At 37.1% G+C, this 17,645-nt stretch overlaps 1 pseudogene; it reads left to right on the top strand.

Annotated features, from left to right (window-relative positions):
* Positions 1–2,859: 2,859 nt before the first annotated feature.
* Positions 2,860–17,645, top strand: part of LOC133089670 (elongin-B-like) — a 54,769-nt pseudogene continuing 39,983 nt past the window's right edge.

The raw sequence follows: 17,645 nt of genomic DNA, 5'->3' as shown, positions 1-17,645 counted from the left end.
TTGTTGGTGCTTCCATTTTAGGAAGAGTCATATAGAGATGAACTATGTTTAGGATCCACATGACCAAGATAAAGATGATTCCTGTGAAGGCTGACAGGGTGCAACGAATATCTGGGAAGCTTTGGGATATTTTTAACCAAACACCAAGTATATATTTTAACTCTCTCACTTCATGCTCTATTCCCAACTAATTAGCTTCTGATTCCACTTAAAAACATCAGCAAAAACAATTCCCTGAATGATAAAGCTCAATCAGGTTTTTCCTGGCCAAAAAATGTCTAATTCTATATACCTTATCATTAGAGGAGATTTTTTAAAATTCAGCATTTCAAATTTGCAATGCAAGTTCATATTCATTTCAACTCTATTTCTTTTTCATTTTACCAAAGATAAATTAATAACCGGGTTATTACTCTAGTAAAGAAGCCATGGGAAGAATTGTTTTTCTCTATGACAACACAAACTTGAGGTTTATATGTATCTGTTTTCCTTCAATCTACTGCATGCCTTACATCAGGGCCCCCTTCTGTTGCCATTCAGGATGTTCACGAGCCACCTTCTCGACTGGCATTTGGTCAGTTTGGCGTTGAGGTCCTTTCTGTTAGTGTGCTACTCGGTGTCTTCTGGCAAAAAAAAAACCCGAAAAACAACCAACAGGAAGCAAACAAACAAACAAAAACCCCAGCAGCAGCAGCAGCAAAAACGACAACAAATAATGCCATACCTTCCAAAGGTCAACAGAGAGGGTTTTTGGATTATCCACTATTTGGGATAATCTTCACTCCTGATCTCTTCCAGTATTAGCGTGCCTAATCGAGAATTCCTTGCATGTGACCTGACTTCTCTGCAAAAGAGCCATAAAAATCTCTGGCCCTTAGAGCAGTTTCTATGAATGAAATTAATTAAGAAAAAGAATTTGAGGTCCTGGGATGGGAATCATTGCAAAGCATTTTTAAATTATAGTGTCATGACTGGATATTGGAGAAAATTCTTTGATCTCTTTTCTCGTTAACGAGATGATATGATATTTTAAAGGCAATCATTCCATTTTGAAGGTTTGCTGACATCACAAACCATCAGAGCACGGAGGGTATGGAAATAAGATACCCACTTCTCTCTGCTTCCTCTTACTGATTTCATGCAATGACCTTGCAGTTATTAAATATAGGCCAACTTGCACTCTCAGACCTCAGGCAACCTCTTTTTTAAGTGATCGCTTACTCCCCAACATTTCTACTAAAATTTGATGCTTAAAGATCACTTAATGGAGGCAACCAATTTATCCCTGTCCCTTGGGTGGTCCCCCAGGGCAGTTTTTGCTGTTTCAATACGATTACAAAATGCTTCCAGGCTCTGTGAACTTGGTTATACAAGAAGGTTATGGCAACAAAGACTGTTTTCTTTGGAAAATTGTTACAAAGTGCTGACCTTCCTAAAGTATACAGCATTCTGAAAAGCCTAAAAGCCCAGATGCTTAACACTGTGAGAGGCAGTGCCAAATTCTGGAACCAGAGACAGGAGTTAAAGTGCAGGATGAATTGAACCAAGACAAGAAGGAAGAGAACGTTCCTTCAGGAACACTTATTTCATGTCCTGTAGCCTGGATTCAAACAAAATTCCCTTGTTGACTCGAAAGTGTGTTTAGGAGAATCTGACCTAGGAATGGGTTTAAGTCTCATACATGGTGCAGAGAGTTGAAGAAAAGCCAGGATGATTTTGGAGACTATAGAGAGAAGCAGGAGCTCATTTGATGCCCAGCTGCTTTCATGTTAAACATCAAGGGCTTGATTCAAACAACTAAGTATACAATCCAGGCAAGACAATGGATAAGTAAGACAAAAAACATTGGTTACAGCCTCAGGTTTTCTCCGTATTCATTACAGGGTGTCCACATGGAAGCCACATATTACTTACTGAAAAAGGCATGTTTCCTAACCTTGCAGACAGCTGTGAGGGAGGATGTTCTCTGGGGGAAGGGAGGGGCTGGAAGGGGTGGGGAGGTCAGTGAGAGTCCCCCCTCCAACCACAAAAGCAATTACTGTGACAGCAGCAGTCCTCCCTCCCCGCTTCCCCAAGGACAAAACACTATGGGATACACTGGACACTCTTCTCCAAATCCACAGGGATCTCCCATTTCCTTCCATTCAGTTTATTTAGTTCTGTTCTGCCATGCAATGAGGACACATAACTGAATAAGACAATGGCCCTCTCCTTGACACCTGGGGGTTTCATCAAGCACCTTTGCAGAAACAAGTGGCCTAGGTAACACTGCAAGCAAGAGCCTTAAGGCTAGAAAGTCAATATTTGTAGTGTAGTGATTTCATGATACATGGACTTTACTGGAATTTTAAAATGCATTCATAGTAGTTTAAGTGGTTATGGTGTAACCAGGACTAGAAAGGCATCCAGTTAATGTTCAACAATTTACTTAAACATTTCCTTATTAACAGGCAATTTCATTAATTTCTGTCTTGTATTTTTTATTTTCTTACATTTTATTATGTATAATATGAACTGCATTGTCCTCTGTCAAGCATTTTTGTTGTGTGGACTGTTTGTAGGGCAAATCCCTAGGACAGGAATTATGGAGGCAAAGCACATAACTACTCCCAGGGTTCTTGGATATATTTAGATAGCCTAGGGTTAAAGAATAATAGAAAGAAGGTATATTGGTTCTCTTTTTGATTGCTTCAATTTCCTCTTGAGTACAATTTTCTACATGCTGAGAAACATAAAACAAACATTGGTAAGAGAGCATTACAGTTTTAGTTCTGTTGATAATCATCTACCCTTTAAGTGAGGTCAAGCTCTCAAGGTACTTAGAGAATTGCAAAATAGATTGCTAAATAACTGTCTGTTAACCGGAAGACTTGTGGGAAGATCATGGAAAACTGGAAGTGTCAAAAGGTAAGAGATTGTAACTTCTTTTAATTGGAAATAGAATATTTTTATAGTTTGATGTTTTCAATGATGTCCACTGAACTTGCCAAATAAGACTCTTCAGAACTTTTTTTCTCATGATGAGTGAGGACCCTGAGAATTTAATGGATCCTAATTTCCTGGAGTAAATAAACATGTCCACACTTGAACATTTATTTGAGTGTGTAACATAGGAGTCAAACTCCATGTGATTCTATTGTGCAGAAGCTGCTAAATGTGTCAAATGATGTGGCCATTTTGTGATACAAGGTAACTTCTACCACTGATAACCTGAGACCTATAATGCTTATTTAATTTGTGATCTACTGATTTTGCTTAAAAAAGATCATCCAAGACACTTTTCTTTGTCTTTCTGACTTACTTCACTTACTATGATAATCTCTAGTTGCATCCATGTTGCTGCAAATGGCATCATTTCCTTCTTTTTTATGGCTGAGTAGTATTCCATAGTATATATGTACCACATCTTCTTTATCCATTCATCTGTCGATGGATATTTAGGTTGTTTCCATGACTTGGCTATTGTGAATAGTGCTGCTATGAACATAAGGGTGTGTGTATCTTTTTTTTTTTAATAGATCTTTATTGGAGTATAATTGCTTCACAATACTGTTAGTTTCTGTTGCACAACAAAGAGAATACATGGAATCTAAAATATGGCACAAGTGAACCTATATGCAAAACAGAAACCGACTCACAGACATAGAGAACAGACTTGTGGTTACCAAGGGGGAGGTAGGTGGGGGAGGGAAGGACTGGGAGTGTGGGATTAGCAGATATAAACTATTATATACAGAATGGATAAACAACAAGGTCCTACAGTATAGCACAGGGAACTCTATTCAGTATCCTGTGATAAACCATAATGGAAAAGAATCTTAAAAGAAGAATGTCTATCTGTGTATAACTGAGTCACTTTGCTGTACAGCAGAGGTTGGCACAGCATTGCAAATCACCTCTACTTCAATAAAATAATTAACCAAAAAAAAAGAAAAGATCATCCAAGACAGAACAGAATAAGAACTCAGACATCCTCAGATTTTTGCCTAGTTTATCTACAAGTGATTTGTTTGTGGGATGTAATTATACCTACTATTACATCCCATTGCAAAAGTGTATATAATTTAAGAGTGGAGTATCCCAGTAACCTCATTGAACTATGAAATCACCAATGACAGACCTATATTGACAGTTTGTGGCCAAATTTGAAAGACCTAAATATTTGAAGATACCATACAAGTTCATAGAATATATGATCTACAGATTCAGCTGGTTCTAATCATGGTACAGTATTTGCATTCTGTGAAGCGCAGAAATCACTGGAGACATATGATGCAATAATGGAACAAACATTGACTGCACGCTCATCTACTGACCAGTCAGGAACTGTTCTAAGCATTAACGTGTTTTAATCCCTTTTGATTCTCATAACAGTCCTATGCAGAAAGTGCTATTAAATTCCCCATTTTTACAGATGTGATTACTAAGGCATAGAGAATTTCAATAGCTAGCTGAAGTTTACCCTGTTACAAAATGGCAGAGTCTAGATATAATACAGTAAAAAGAATATGGAATTCCAGATGAGAAAACCAGGTTTCAACTCCTTGCTCCTTTACCTGCTGCTTGTGACATAACAGGCAAGTCCTTGAAACTCTGATATGGAGGGTCTGGATTCGAGGGAGACTTCCACCTGCTTGCCCTTTAAAATTTTTGAATTTTCAAACACCTCTTAAAATTTCTAAGTGAAATTTCAAAAGTAGTACTTCGTAAGGTAAATATTATAAAATGAAAAATGACACAATTGAGTTTCAAGTGTCTTTTCTTATGTTTTTGTGCTTTTTAAAAAAGTACTCAGTGAATTACAAAAGTACCTGTGCAAAAGCACTCTGTAAATTGGAAATAACCTTGCAAATGTTAGCTATTATTGCTACTGCTATGCTTTCTGTTTAGGTGTTTATGCTAACGAGGCATGGTCAAATATTTTAATCTCTTGCTATTTGAGTAAACATTTACTGGTATAACCTCAATTTCAGATTTTGATGAATTATACAGGAACTAAAATACAGAAAGCATTGTCAAGCATTATTTATTAACTAAACATTTTTATTCCTTCCCAGCAATCAAATTCATCTTCCCCATTAAAGAGAAAACAAGGAAATTGGACCAAAGCCTCCTTACAATTTATATTCTGAATAATCTACTCTGTCACTAGAACACAAGTCACTATCCTACACTAATCACTATCTTAGTAATTTGATTTCAGGATTTAGTTTTGGAGTCAGGCAGACATGGAATTTAAACCTATCTTGGTTATAAATTGCTGCATAATCCACCCAAATTATTTAATCTTTCCAACTCCCAATTTATTAATCTAAAAGATAAGAACAAGAACACTGAATTCTCATGCATTCTGAGACATTATCATTACTCAATGACATCATCATTACTCAAGAATGCCATCCTTAAGGTATCAACATAACATTTTAATGACTCCTATTCTTTTTTCTATAAAAATTAGCAGATCTCTTAAAAGTGTTGTATAAACCTTCCTACCTTCCTGAAACAGAAAAAGAGAAGCCATAACTACCAACCTGCCTAGTGGATAATGCTGACAATTGAGGATCAAGTTTTACCTGGAAAATTCAGTTCACTTACTCCCTTTAAAAAACAAGTAGCAGGAAGCCATTGATAATCTATTATTCTAAATACAGCATCTAGAATCATGTTTATAATATTTGGATCTCAATTGAGTCATAGGCCTAAAATGATGGCCTAACAAACTTCATAGGAGTTTGCATTTATTTAGTGAACACTGGGCTTTTTCTCCAAGGAAAAAAAACAAATGTTTAGAGAAATCCAGGATAGATTCTATGATGGATACAATTTCATGTGGAATATACATATGGAAAAGATGTTAATTAGTTAAACTCATGGGAATTCAGAAAACGCTCTGCCAAATGCAAAAGACTGTGTAATAGTGCAGCTCATTCCTCTTGCCCCTAAATTTTAAAGCAGCAGTCTACAACAGGACTGAACTTTAGAGTCATCTGGGGAGTTTTTGGACTCCCCAGACGCAGACCGAAAACCACTTGGAGCAGGCATCAATGATTATTGAAGTGCCCGGAAGATTCCAATGTGTACCCAAGGCTGAGAATCTCTGTTTTAAGGCAGTTTAGTCCGTGTTTTCACCTTCAACCTGTTTTATGAGAAGCACATGAGGATAAAATTTTTGAGAAACCAAGGTAGAGCACTTTATAAGAGGAACGGTCCCCAACTGAATATTTTAGAATCAGCCCTTTAGAAAAGCTTATGTAAAACTCTAAAGGCATTAATTTTTTTTAAAGAAATAGTCAGCGGGTAGTAGAGTGGTTGCAACACAGATTTCACATGATGTCAGCATCACCCCATGTCACTACTTTAAAAGATGATGGAATCATCTGCTTCCATTTTTCCACTGATAAAAACCTCATGTCAGAGTGAGGCCTGATGACTTGAGCCTCATTTAGCCATAAACATGGGAAATGACAGACACTTCTGCTGAATGTTTAAGAAAAGCCAAACCACTATGTGCAGCTTTCTTTGGCCTCAATGTAAGTAAACAAGAATTCGTCTGTGCCCAGTTGGTATCTGATGGGCCACTATGGAATGCTCTCAAAATGTGTGCAACACAGAGTAGTTCAGCTGCTGCTAGTTAGGTCGGTTGGTTGGAGCACAGTACTATGAAGCCAATGTTATGGGTCTGGGCAATTTGAATTCCTCTGTTCCATGGCCACAGACTTTACCACTAGCCTCAGCCAGCTGCCCCCAAAATATGCTCCCTTGGTCACAAAGCAGACTGGGTGAGAAAATGCAGATGAATCAGTTCAAATCTTTCACCACAACTAGAAAAACAATTCGAAGCACATGCTCAGCTGACTATAGATGGATTGCATTATCTTCACACACAACCCACAGCCATCATGCTCTATCCAGTTGTGATTTTGTTTGCTGCCATTTCAGTACATTGAGAGAATGTGATACCACTTTCTACTCTAGTAGTCTATAGGCAGTTTATATTCTGTATGTACTGTGTGTCTGCTTTTAGAATATGATTACGAGTAGTAGTTATAATCATGTAGTAAATCTCACTGAAAACTCATCTTACAAGAACAGAGGAGTGCCAGACATTTCACCTTACTTGCTCTTTTCCCTTCTCCCTTTGTTTAGATATAGAGGCGAAATGGTTCCAAGACCACATTCTACAAATGAGTCTTGAACTATCTACCACCGGTAAGCTCAGAAATTTCATCTCCTTTAACCATGATTAAGGTGTGTGCTTTCTTCCTTCATCTTTGTTATAAGAGTTTTTTCACCTTAGCACCTTAGTATTGTACTAAGTTTAATCATCTTCTGGAGCAACTCAACTCATATAATAGGAGGAAATCTCACAAAGCAAATGACATACTGGTAAAGAATTTGCTAGTTCTCAGGGTACTTACTTATATAGGTTTCCTGGTATTATTGTAAAGGCCACTTACATTAACATTTTCATATCATACAAATTATAAGATCAGTGCCCAGAGAAGGAAAGAATAGCAGGCTATTTTTAAGACATTATTCCCAGCTGTAATCCATATTGAACTTCAATAAACACACAAGCAGATGCACACACACACATATCTATTTCTAACATAATTTAAGAAATAAGATCTATAGTGATTTGGATAATACTCCTAAAATGAGTGAAAAGTCTACGCTTTTATGTTTTTTGTTATGTGAGCATATTGGCCTACCTTTTCAAATTTTCACAATAAAATACATACCACCAACAAACAGTAGATTGAATTACTATTACACATAATTCTAAATTAAAAGACAATGACCTTGTTATGGACGTTTACTGTAAAAGGAATTGGATGTTATTTCCTTTGCCATCTTTTAGAATTTCATTTGTAAAAGATGAGGAAATCCAATTAGGCAACCTATTTGCTATTATGCCTGTTTTTCAAAGCTGTCTCTCTACTGAACTTTGTAGTTTTGTTCTAATGGGAGAAGTGCTAGCAACATTAAACTGAAAGATGAGAATATGGGGTGAACGGTAAGTTGGTGGCTTGGTATATAACTTTAAAATAGCATGAGTATAAAATATTTTAAGACTAGTAAAAATTTTAAGTCATGGCAAACAGAATGAGCTTATTAAAAATGTATTCCACTTGGTTCAACACATAATCTGATGTAGACCCACTTTCATTGTTTACATTTCTTTCAGCAAAATGTTATTGAGCACCTAGAATATGCATCATTCTGTCGTGTGCAGGAAATACAAGCTGATTATGATAAGGTCTCTTCCCTCCATACGTAGCAATATCCAGGGTAAAACAAAATGCAATTCACCATGTTGAGTTCTATGATAAAGGTATATACAGGCGACAGTGGTGCCCTGAGGACTATTATTAGTGGAATGGAGGAAAGGCCCCACAAGCATGATGCTTGAGCTGTAAATTTCTAAGAATGAGTGTTGAGAGTGTTGAGAGTGTTAAGATAGGTGTTGAGAGTTAGAGTCGGCCAACTGTACTGTGGTTCAGACCCCAGACTAGGATCCACAAACCTTGATTCAATTCTTGGCTCTGTTATACTTCCTAGTTGGATGATGTCCTTCTATCTTTGCTCTGTTGGCACTCATTTTTCCAAGGTAATATTCTTTATAACCCTGGTTTCAATGATCATTTATTTCCAAACGATTTACAAATCTCCAGCCAAGATCCCTTTGCTGAATTCCCCAACCATGTATCCTACCACTCATTACACATTTCCACTTAAATATCCCTTAGGCAATTTAAGCTTAGTATATCCGGTACTGAATTTATCATCGTTTCCAATACACGTGGTTGTATTTCTTTTCTTTTCTTCCTTTTCTCTCACTTGATAAATGAGTCCACCACACAACTAATCACTTAAGCAGGAGACCTACGATCATTCCAGGAGTTTTTCTCCTTCATTCCTTATCACAGCTCTTTTCTCTGTATTCTGCGTATGCTCAGCTATCTAATACATACACCCCTCTTCTTTCTTGTCACTCAAACCTTGGTTGAGATTTGGGAGGGTGGGGAAATTGTTGCAATATCCTCCACTGCTCCTTTACTTTTTTTCCCACTTTTTAAATTCTCTTTGTTACCTGTGTGGAAAGCTACAACAGCCTTCAAGTTTTCTACCTCTGGCCTATCCTCAACTCCAATATCTTCTCTTCACTACTTCTAGAATTACCTTTCTAAAACATCACCCTTCAGCTCACAATCCTTCCTATGTCCTTGCAGATAAAACCTAAACTATAATATTTTTTTCCAAGGTCCATCATAATTTTTCCCTTGACCTCTTCTCCAGCTTTGTCTCTTTATTACTCTCCTATTAAACATCTTTGCTCTAGCAAGGTAGAATTACTTACATTTTTCTAAATGTACCAATGTCACATTTTTGCCCTTTCTATCTGTCTTTATCTGTCAGTCTCTTGCTTTCTCCCTCATGTGTGCCCGTGCCCATGCACACATACACACACACACTCAGAAACACGAAACACCCACTACACATTTCTGCACTTGCTGTTTCCGATAAGTACACTGCACCTGTTGTCCTATAAGAACGATAACCTTCCCACATCCTTCCAAATGTGATTAACTCTTCTTTGACCTTCAACACAGAGGTCAATCTTCTGGAAAGCCTTTCTTGTTGGCTTCTCTCTCTTCCTCTTTGAATCAACTGGGTTAAGTTCCCTTACTGCAGTTCATATGTGACTGTAATTGTTTCCTTTTCTTAATTCCTCTACCAGACTGCAAGCAATTTAAATGCATCACTGGTCTAAATATCTACAGCAATAAACACTGTGCTTAGCACATAACACCAACTTAATAAACATTTCCTGAAATAAAATCAAAGACAACTCACAATTTCCCAAGTGGTAACTGTGTCTCTCTATAATATGACCTCTTCTCTTTCCAAGTCTCTTCCTTGGTTCATATTCCCTCCCCCTCCAGTGCCACCAGATATTCCTCCTAAACAGCACTTCTCTTCTGCAAAGCCCCTTTCATTTACCCTTTGCTTACAGCAGTGCTTCTAAGATGGGGATGGTTTTACCCCCAGGAGACACTTAGAAATATCTGGAAACGTTTCTGATTGTCACAACTGAGATGGGGGGTAAGGGATGCTACTGGCATCTAGTAGATTGAGATCAGGGGTGCTGGTGAACATTCTACAATGCAGAGGATACCTCCCCACAACAAAGAATTACTGAGTCCAAAATGTCAATAGCGTCAAGGCCGGGAAATGCTGGTCTATAGTATATGAACAAACATGCTAACTATCAATCTGCATGTCTATGAAACATTCCCTCAAGTAATGTAGAAAATATGGTGACTAAAACTCACAACAGCTGGCTAGCTGCCCATCTGCTAGGCTGTAAAAAACAGAGCTGCTGCATTGGCCTCAGACTTCAGGATAATCTCCTGTGGTCCAGGAGGCGGTGCCACAAATAGGCACTGGCAGAGCACAGGACAGATTTCACATAGGCAAATACTGAGAAAACTGCTTGTCTTGACCTTGCAGCCATACACCAGTGAGGCTTCCTATAGGAAAGTCTTTGAACACTAACATTAAGGGTTTTAAAATGTTTTGTTATATGTGAAATAGTATCTCTGCAACAGGATGGAATTGACAGGGCTCTATGACTGTATCACCAGGGAGCAACTCAGGCATTGTAGAAAATGAAGCTCAATAGTCTCAAGAAAGCATTAGAATTGCTTAGTTATCATCTCTATCATTCAAAATTTACTATAGAATTTGAAATCCAAGGAATTTATTGACCAACTCTGTTTTCCATCCTTTTTGCTGAAATAATTTTAAAGTAAAGGGAAATAACTAGGGGCAAAAATATTAGATTTTATTTTTCAATTTACCTTAGCCAATGCGAATCTAGTAGTAAATTGGGCTACAGGTTTACATGTTAAGTTGCCAGCTATTAGATTTGTCAGAATTCTTTTTTGTGGAAGAAAGAACAGTTTACTACTTTGACTTGGCAGTGAGGCAGTGGTGGGTAATTTGTTCAACACTGTGAGAGTAATAACCAAGTAATAACCAAGGCATTAGGACATTGTAATAATATCTATGTTTGCTCTGGGAACAGTGTAGTTGTCAAAATTCACACTGCAAAAAAATTGGCAAATGAAGTTTTGGGGGTAAGCAACATTACCCAGCACAGGATTAAGCCTTGTGGTGCTTTTCCAAAGCATCAATTTAAGAACATCTGCTTTTAATTTCTATATGTTCTGTTTCCCTGGAAACTTGAAATACTCTAAATTTAACATAAACTGACCCTTTTTGTAGCTTATTTTATTTTTAACAACTCTCCGATAGTCTTTCATTTCAAACAGACATTTTAAAGGTTTTATTTTTTCTTTTTTCTGAATGACAGTGAATTGCAATGTAACTTTCTAAAAGCAGTTTCAAAAGTTAAACTTCATTAACTCAACTTACTTCATTTACCAACCTGGGCTAATTTGGAAATCATTCATACATCTAGGTAAACCTTATCTAGGAGAGGAACTCCTGAAATGGAAGGATTTAGGCATTTGAGCTCCATTTAAAAAGCTAAAAAAAGAAGAAAAAAAAAATCTATCAACCAATAGTCTGTTGCTTCTCTGTTTACAAGAATCCAAGGGACAAGATGTCAAAAGGGAAACGGTAAGAATAATGAACAAACAGGGCTATCTAATGTCAAAAAGGGAACAGACCTATGACTTAACTTTAAGGTTCCCAAGTTTTTGTGAATATCAGTCAAAAATCTGTTGCTAACTATACTGCCCTCCTCCTGTTAGCAATTTCTCTGGCAAATGTTGATTTCTCATAATGATGGTACTGTCACTCTCCCCCTTTTCTTCCCCCACAAGCTCACATGACATTGATGGGCTATCTGTCCAGGTTGCATATGATTTTCAGACACTGATAATGCCTACTGAAGGGGCCATGTATTTTCCACCAATGGCCCTTCTCTGTACCTAACAGAGAACTTCCCAGATTTCCTTGGTGCTACCAAAAAGGAAGCTTAGGAGTTCTTGTTGGATTAGCCAACTCTAGCTTTTTCAACAGACTCTACTGTTTTCCATGGAATAGTGAAATATCTTCCAAAGATTATTACTTTATTGTCTCAGTAGAAGAAATGCCAGACTTACCGTATCTCATAGAGTTGGATGTATGATTTTCCTTAAATAGTCACATTCTCTTACTCTCTAGAGCTCTCTACATAAGAACCTGCTTAGATTATATGGTGTCTCGCAAAGGAAAAAAGCCAAACTCAGCTTTTGCAGGTGATCCCAGGCTTTAGATTATCCCCCAAAGCACTTGGATATATTACACAAGTTGAGTTTTCTATATATAAAACTAGCAAGGGTTAAATGTACATGAAAATTATCAATAGTGAATTTCTAAACATTTTTTTCTAGTATATATTCAAGGTCTTACAAGTCTTGAGACTAAAATCAATAGAGTATTCAAAATTAGGATAAAACAAAATTTTCACCTTTCCCCAAAGCTTCAGTTTCAGGCATCCTGCAAAAGATTATTGACTAGGGTTTGTAGATTTGTTATACAGTACCTTATTTGTAACAAAGACTAACTCTAAATTAAAAGTCTGTCATGTACCTTTACCTAAACAAATCATTTAAGTTTAACGTATACCCACCTTTATTGTTAATTAATGAGATTTCACTCTTGTCTGTGATGATTAAATCCAATTCCCAGCAAAAGCAGGCCAGAGAGAGAGGCCCAGCCAGGCAGTTCACAGATCACTATAGATTACATGAGTCTGATATCTATGTTTAAGAGACATCAAAATGATAGCCAGCCCATAATTAGGCAGTAGAAGTGAACTTATATGGCAAATCATGCCCATGTAGATTATGTCCTACAGGAATACTTAGGCCAAATCCAAATATAAAATAGGAACCTCATTCAGGAAACTGAAAGCAGAGGTTAAATTATGCTATGTCTACACTACAATGCTATGTCTACACAACTAAGGATATTAAGAAAAGGAGTGTGGCAGCAGCAGAGTGAGTGAAATCTATGAAATAACACACACAGATGGCAGACAGAAGCCAAATGATCACAACAGGAAATTTTATTCCAACTAAGTGAAAGTCATAATTCTTTTAAACAATAGATTAATATGGTCTGGCTTTCAATTTTGATAGAACTTTCTGTCTCCTGTGTAGAAAACAAATTGGGAGGGAAAAAGTCATGTATATAAGCATGAAGATATGCATACCAGTTGTCCAGGTCAGAGATAATAGTGGCTTGAACTAGAATGGTGGCTGTAGGAATAAGTGGAGAAAAATTCAGGTATTTGAGATACATTTTGGATGTAGTTACAAAAGAACTTGATGAAAACCTAATGGGTTTGATGAAGGATGGTGAGAGAAAAGGAGGACTCAACTCTCTGGCTTGCTTGCTTGAATAGATGGTGATGGCTTTAACTGAGATGAGGGCGACTGGATGAGAAACAGATTTTGTAGGTTAGTACATTTTTGGACATGATAACTTTTGAGTCATCCATCAAACAGACAGATGTATATACAAATACGGAGTTCAGTGAATGATCTGGCCTAGCAATATCAACATAAAACAGGAAAATCATCAGTATTTGATTATGTTTAAAGTGAAGAGGCTGGATGATATCACCTAGGGAGAAAGTATAGATGAAAAAGGAACAGAACTCAGGAAAGAAAGTTGAGGAACTCCAACATGGAAAGTTAAAGTTGAAGTAAATATAGGCAGAGTAAGAAAAATTGCACAGGAGATGTAAAGGCGAAGCCTGGGATATAAAAGCAAAAAAAAAACCCCAGGAGTCCATGGTGTTAAGGATGACAAGAAAGGAGAGTATTCTAAAGAACTGACTTTAAGTACTTAACTGTATAACAATACTGAGGAATCAAAGGAGTTGAAGATTGAGATATATCTATAGGAATTAGTAATGGGATGATTTTGGTAAACCCAAGAAGGGAACTTTCAGTGATGCTGGAGATGAAAGTGAAATTAAAATGGGTCAGAATCTGAATGGGAGGTGAGAATGTGCTATTACAAGTGTATGTTATTTATTTAAGAGACTTTGCTCTGAAGCTAAGCAGAGTAATGGGCATTAGCTAGAGGGGAAAATGGCATTACAGGGAGGCTTATTTTTTTTAGGATAGAGCATACTAAAAGTTTTAAATACTGACAGGAATAATCCAATAGAAAGAAAAGCAATATTGATGATGCAGAAAATATAAGAGATGATTACAGAGGCAAAATCCTTGAGAGGGCAAGAGGGGATGAGATCTTTAGCACCAGTGGAGGGGATTTTATTTGACAGGAGCAAGGATATTTCCTCTGCTGACTAGGAACAGGAGAATTTACCTTCAAGCAGGTAAATTTGGTGTTGTGAAAATAAGTCAGTTTTCCTCTGATAAAATTTGTTGAACTAATTTAAAATACATGATAAGTTCTGGCTTTTCAATGCAGTGTAGGAGTATGGAGATTGTTAGTTGAGTATGTATATATGTTTGTGTAGTGGGGAGAGCTGGAAGGGGTTTGAAAAAGAAAGGAGAAGGTATAAAGTTGTTTCTTTGGAAAGGAAGAGGAGATTTATAGTAAGTCCCCTACATATGAACCTTCAAGTTGCGAACTTTCAAAGATGTGAATGTGCATCTGGTTCCAGCAAGGAACCAGAACCTGTACCATCAACATCAGGTGTGAGTGAAATTGCAGCTTGCCCTCCATCTCCTATTGCTGATGATCTTTCAGCTCTACCATCTCCCACTTCCTCTCCCTCCTCCAGTCAGTAACTCTTCTTGCCTGTTCACTCGATGCCAGCCCCTGTATGCCAGCTGTTGTACTGTACTACTGTACTTTTCAAGGTAATGTACTGTAAGACTAAACATGTTTTATCTTTTGTGTTTGTGTTTGTTTGTTTTTTATGTATTATTTGTGTGAAAAGTATTATAAACCTATTACAGTACAGTACTATATAGCCGAGTGTGTTAGTTGGGTACCTAGGCTAACTTTGTTGGACTTACAAACAAATTGGACTTTCGAACGTACTCTCAGAACGGAACTCGTTCATATGCAGGGGATTTACTGTACTAAGGAAAGTAGTATTTTAAGGTACCCTTTTAAATTTGCAAGTGGTAATTTAAAATAAAATGAGTCAACCCACTTACATCATTTTATTCCATAATATTCACAAGCAAAAAGAAGGCAGAATATTGGATCAGATTGGGAAATATTTGAAATCAGGATTTCAAATGTGGTACAGTTACTGCTGATAACGCTGATCCAGAGCATGGCTTTAAGAGTGAGTAGCTTTGACTACTAGGATTAAAGATTGTAGCATTCAAGGCAGGTAAGGAAATGATTGACTAGTGTTGCAGGTATCACTTCCTTGGATACTAAAGTCATCAGGAAAATGGCAGGGCTGGAGGTAGAGAGGAGTACTCTACTCGAGCCTTCAGTGAATGACGGAGAGTGACCAGGAGGTCTAGAGAACCGTAATAGAGAGAGAGAGTTGGATGAACTGAAGGTTGAAAGAACTGGGGTTTGGAAGGAAGAGCAAAGGAAATGGAATGGTTTCAAGCAGCAATGGGTAGCAAGTGGTCACCTAACACAATACCCAGTCCTGGGGTAGATGAGAAGGAAACAGAATAAATAATCTCCACTTGAGAGGTCCTCAGGGGAAGTAGCTTAATCTGGGTTTAGTCAAGGCAAAAAAGAAGAAATAACAGTTTGGAAGAGAACGAGGCTATAAGAGGCTATGTTAATCACAGATGGGGTATTTCAGGGAGCACAGGAAAAGGGTCTGGGAGTGAGAGGAGCGTTGGAGGGTGTGTCAAATCAGAGGATGACGATGGCGGCATTAGACTAATGCACACTCTGCAGAGCTTGGGTTTCTTGTGCTGCCACAGGGAAAACCAAGAGGTGAGATATGATGCTGTTAGTTCTGAAAGACTCTTAGAAGATGGAGAGAAATCTACCAAAGGGAGTCCATGATGCCATAAAGACTGCTTATTTTTACCTCCTGCAGTTCTGGATAGCCTAAGCTCTTAGGCTTCATCCATTTTATATTACGTATTGCAGAATTATACAAGGGTGAGTCAAGCATTTCAGGTGGAAGCAAATTAGTGTTAAAAAAATATTTTCTTCTACATGTCACCTTTTATGAAAAATATTAAATTCTTCCCCTTCTTTTGTAGGATGGAGGAGATTTTTTAATTTAGTCAGGGTTTAGACTCTGGTTTATATTTTTATCTTTATTTGTTTTCATTTTCCAAATGAAACCACCTATAATACACTCTTCTCCTCAAAAATGTTAGTTGAGAAATGATATTCTCATCACTACCCTTTTATTAAGTCACCCCAAGAGGTGATTAAATACACTGATACCATGTTAGTTATGTAGACTTGGAATTGGGTATCTCTACAATTTCATCATTGATGCCCTCCCAAGACTATTGATTCCTCTCAGGAAATTTAAAGCTGTGAACAGCAACTGATGGTACTGGAAGAATTGCACAGTCAGTAATCCATGATTTCATCAAATGTTCTACTCAGAGCATAGCCTCATTTTTCACTTTAATGCAGTTATCTTTTTACTCATCTGATATTAAGTCAGACATTCTATCTCAATGAACAGTACATCTTCCCATTTGTGGCTAGGGACATAGGTAGAAACCAATTTCATTGAGGCTGTAGCTTGAAGGCAGCAAAGGATTTTATGACAAATGGTTGATTCAAATGAAGTCTCAAGAAAATAACATTTCTCTGGTCAGAAATCTCTCTTTTGTCTATTTCAATATAGAGTGAGAATGTCTCTTCGTTTGAATCAGCAGCAAACAGAAACCATCATCAAACCATGTAGGTGGTGGCATTGGAACTGGGTCTTAAAACATGAAAAGGAGCTCTGGAAATACAAGGAAAGGCTGACTCAGTGTTTGCAAACTTATGGATGCCTGAAGAAAAGATGACATATTTTAAAATGTACTGAAGAGTTCAGTGTGGCCATAGCAAAGGGTGTGTGTGTACATTTATGTGTGTTGGGAAAGAGGAAAGATATCTGGAGACAGGAGATACCACACCATAAAGTAAATTCTCATATGTCAATTCTATCAAGTCAACTGGTTTGACTTTTGCCTAGTTCATCATTTGATTATATTGACAAGTTGAGTGAATTGAATTATAAAACTAGTTGAGAATGAAGACTTATACATAGTTGCACTAACTCATGTCTTCTCTTAGTATTAACCTCTTTATAAGAGGTTTCTTTCTTATATATAAAAAAAAGAAAACAGCACATTCTGCCTCTTTTATCTTTTTGCAATTTGTACTGAATTGAGTAGTTAGTACACACACACACTCATACATTATTAATTACATATACAGTATTAATGAAGTCAGTTATTTAACCTCTTATTTTAGTCAAATTCCTCTAATTGACTATACATATATAATTATTTGAGATAATGGGTAATGAAATTAGATCATATTTTACAAAATAGATCTCAAATACTTTGCACTTTTGATTTTCACAAGTTTGGATAATTTCTGTATTGATTCTTTACCCTAGAGGTGAAAATCCCCACTCTTTAGTGGCACTTTAGGGTGCCACTAAAGAGCCACCAAACATCTTCATATTTGTTTTCTTCTTAACA

This window comes from Eubalaena glacialis, chromosome 4 (assembly GCF_028564815.1).
Source record: "Eubalaena glacialis isolate mEubGla1 chromosome 4, mEubGla1.1.hap2.+ XY, whole genome shotgun sequence".
NCBI classification, from domain to species: Eukaryota; Metazoa; Chordata; class Mammalia; order Artiodactyla; family Balaenidae; genus Eubalaena; species Eubalaena glacialis.
This window is presented reverse-complemented; position numbering and strand designations above follow the sequence as displayed.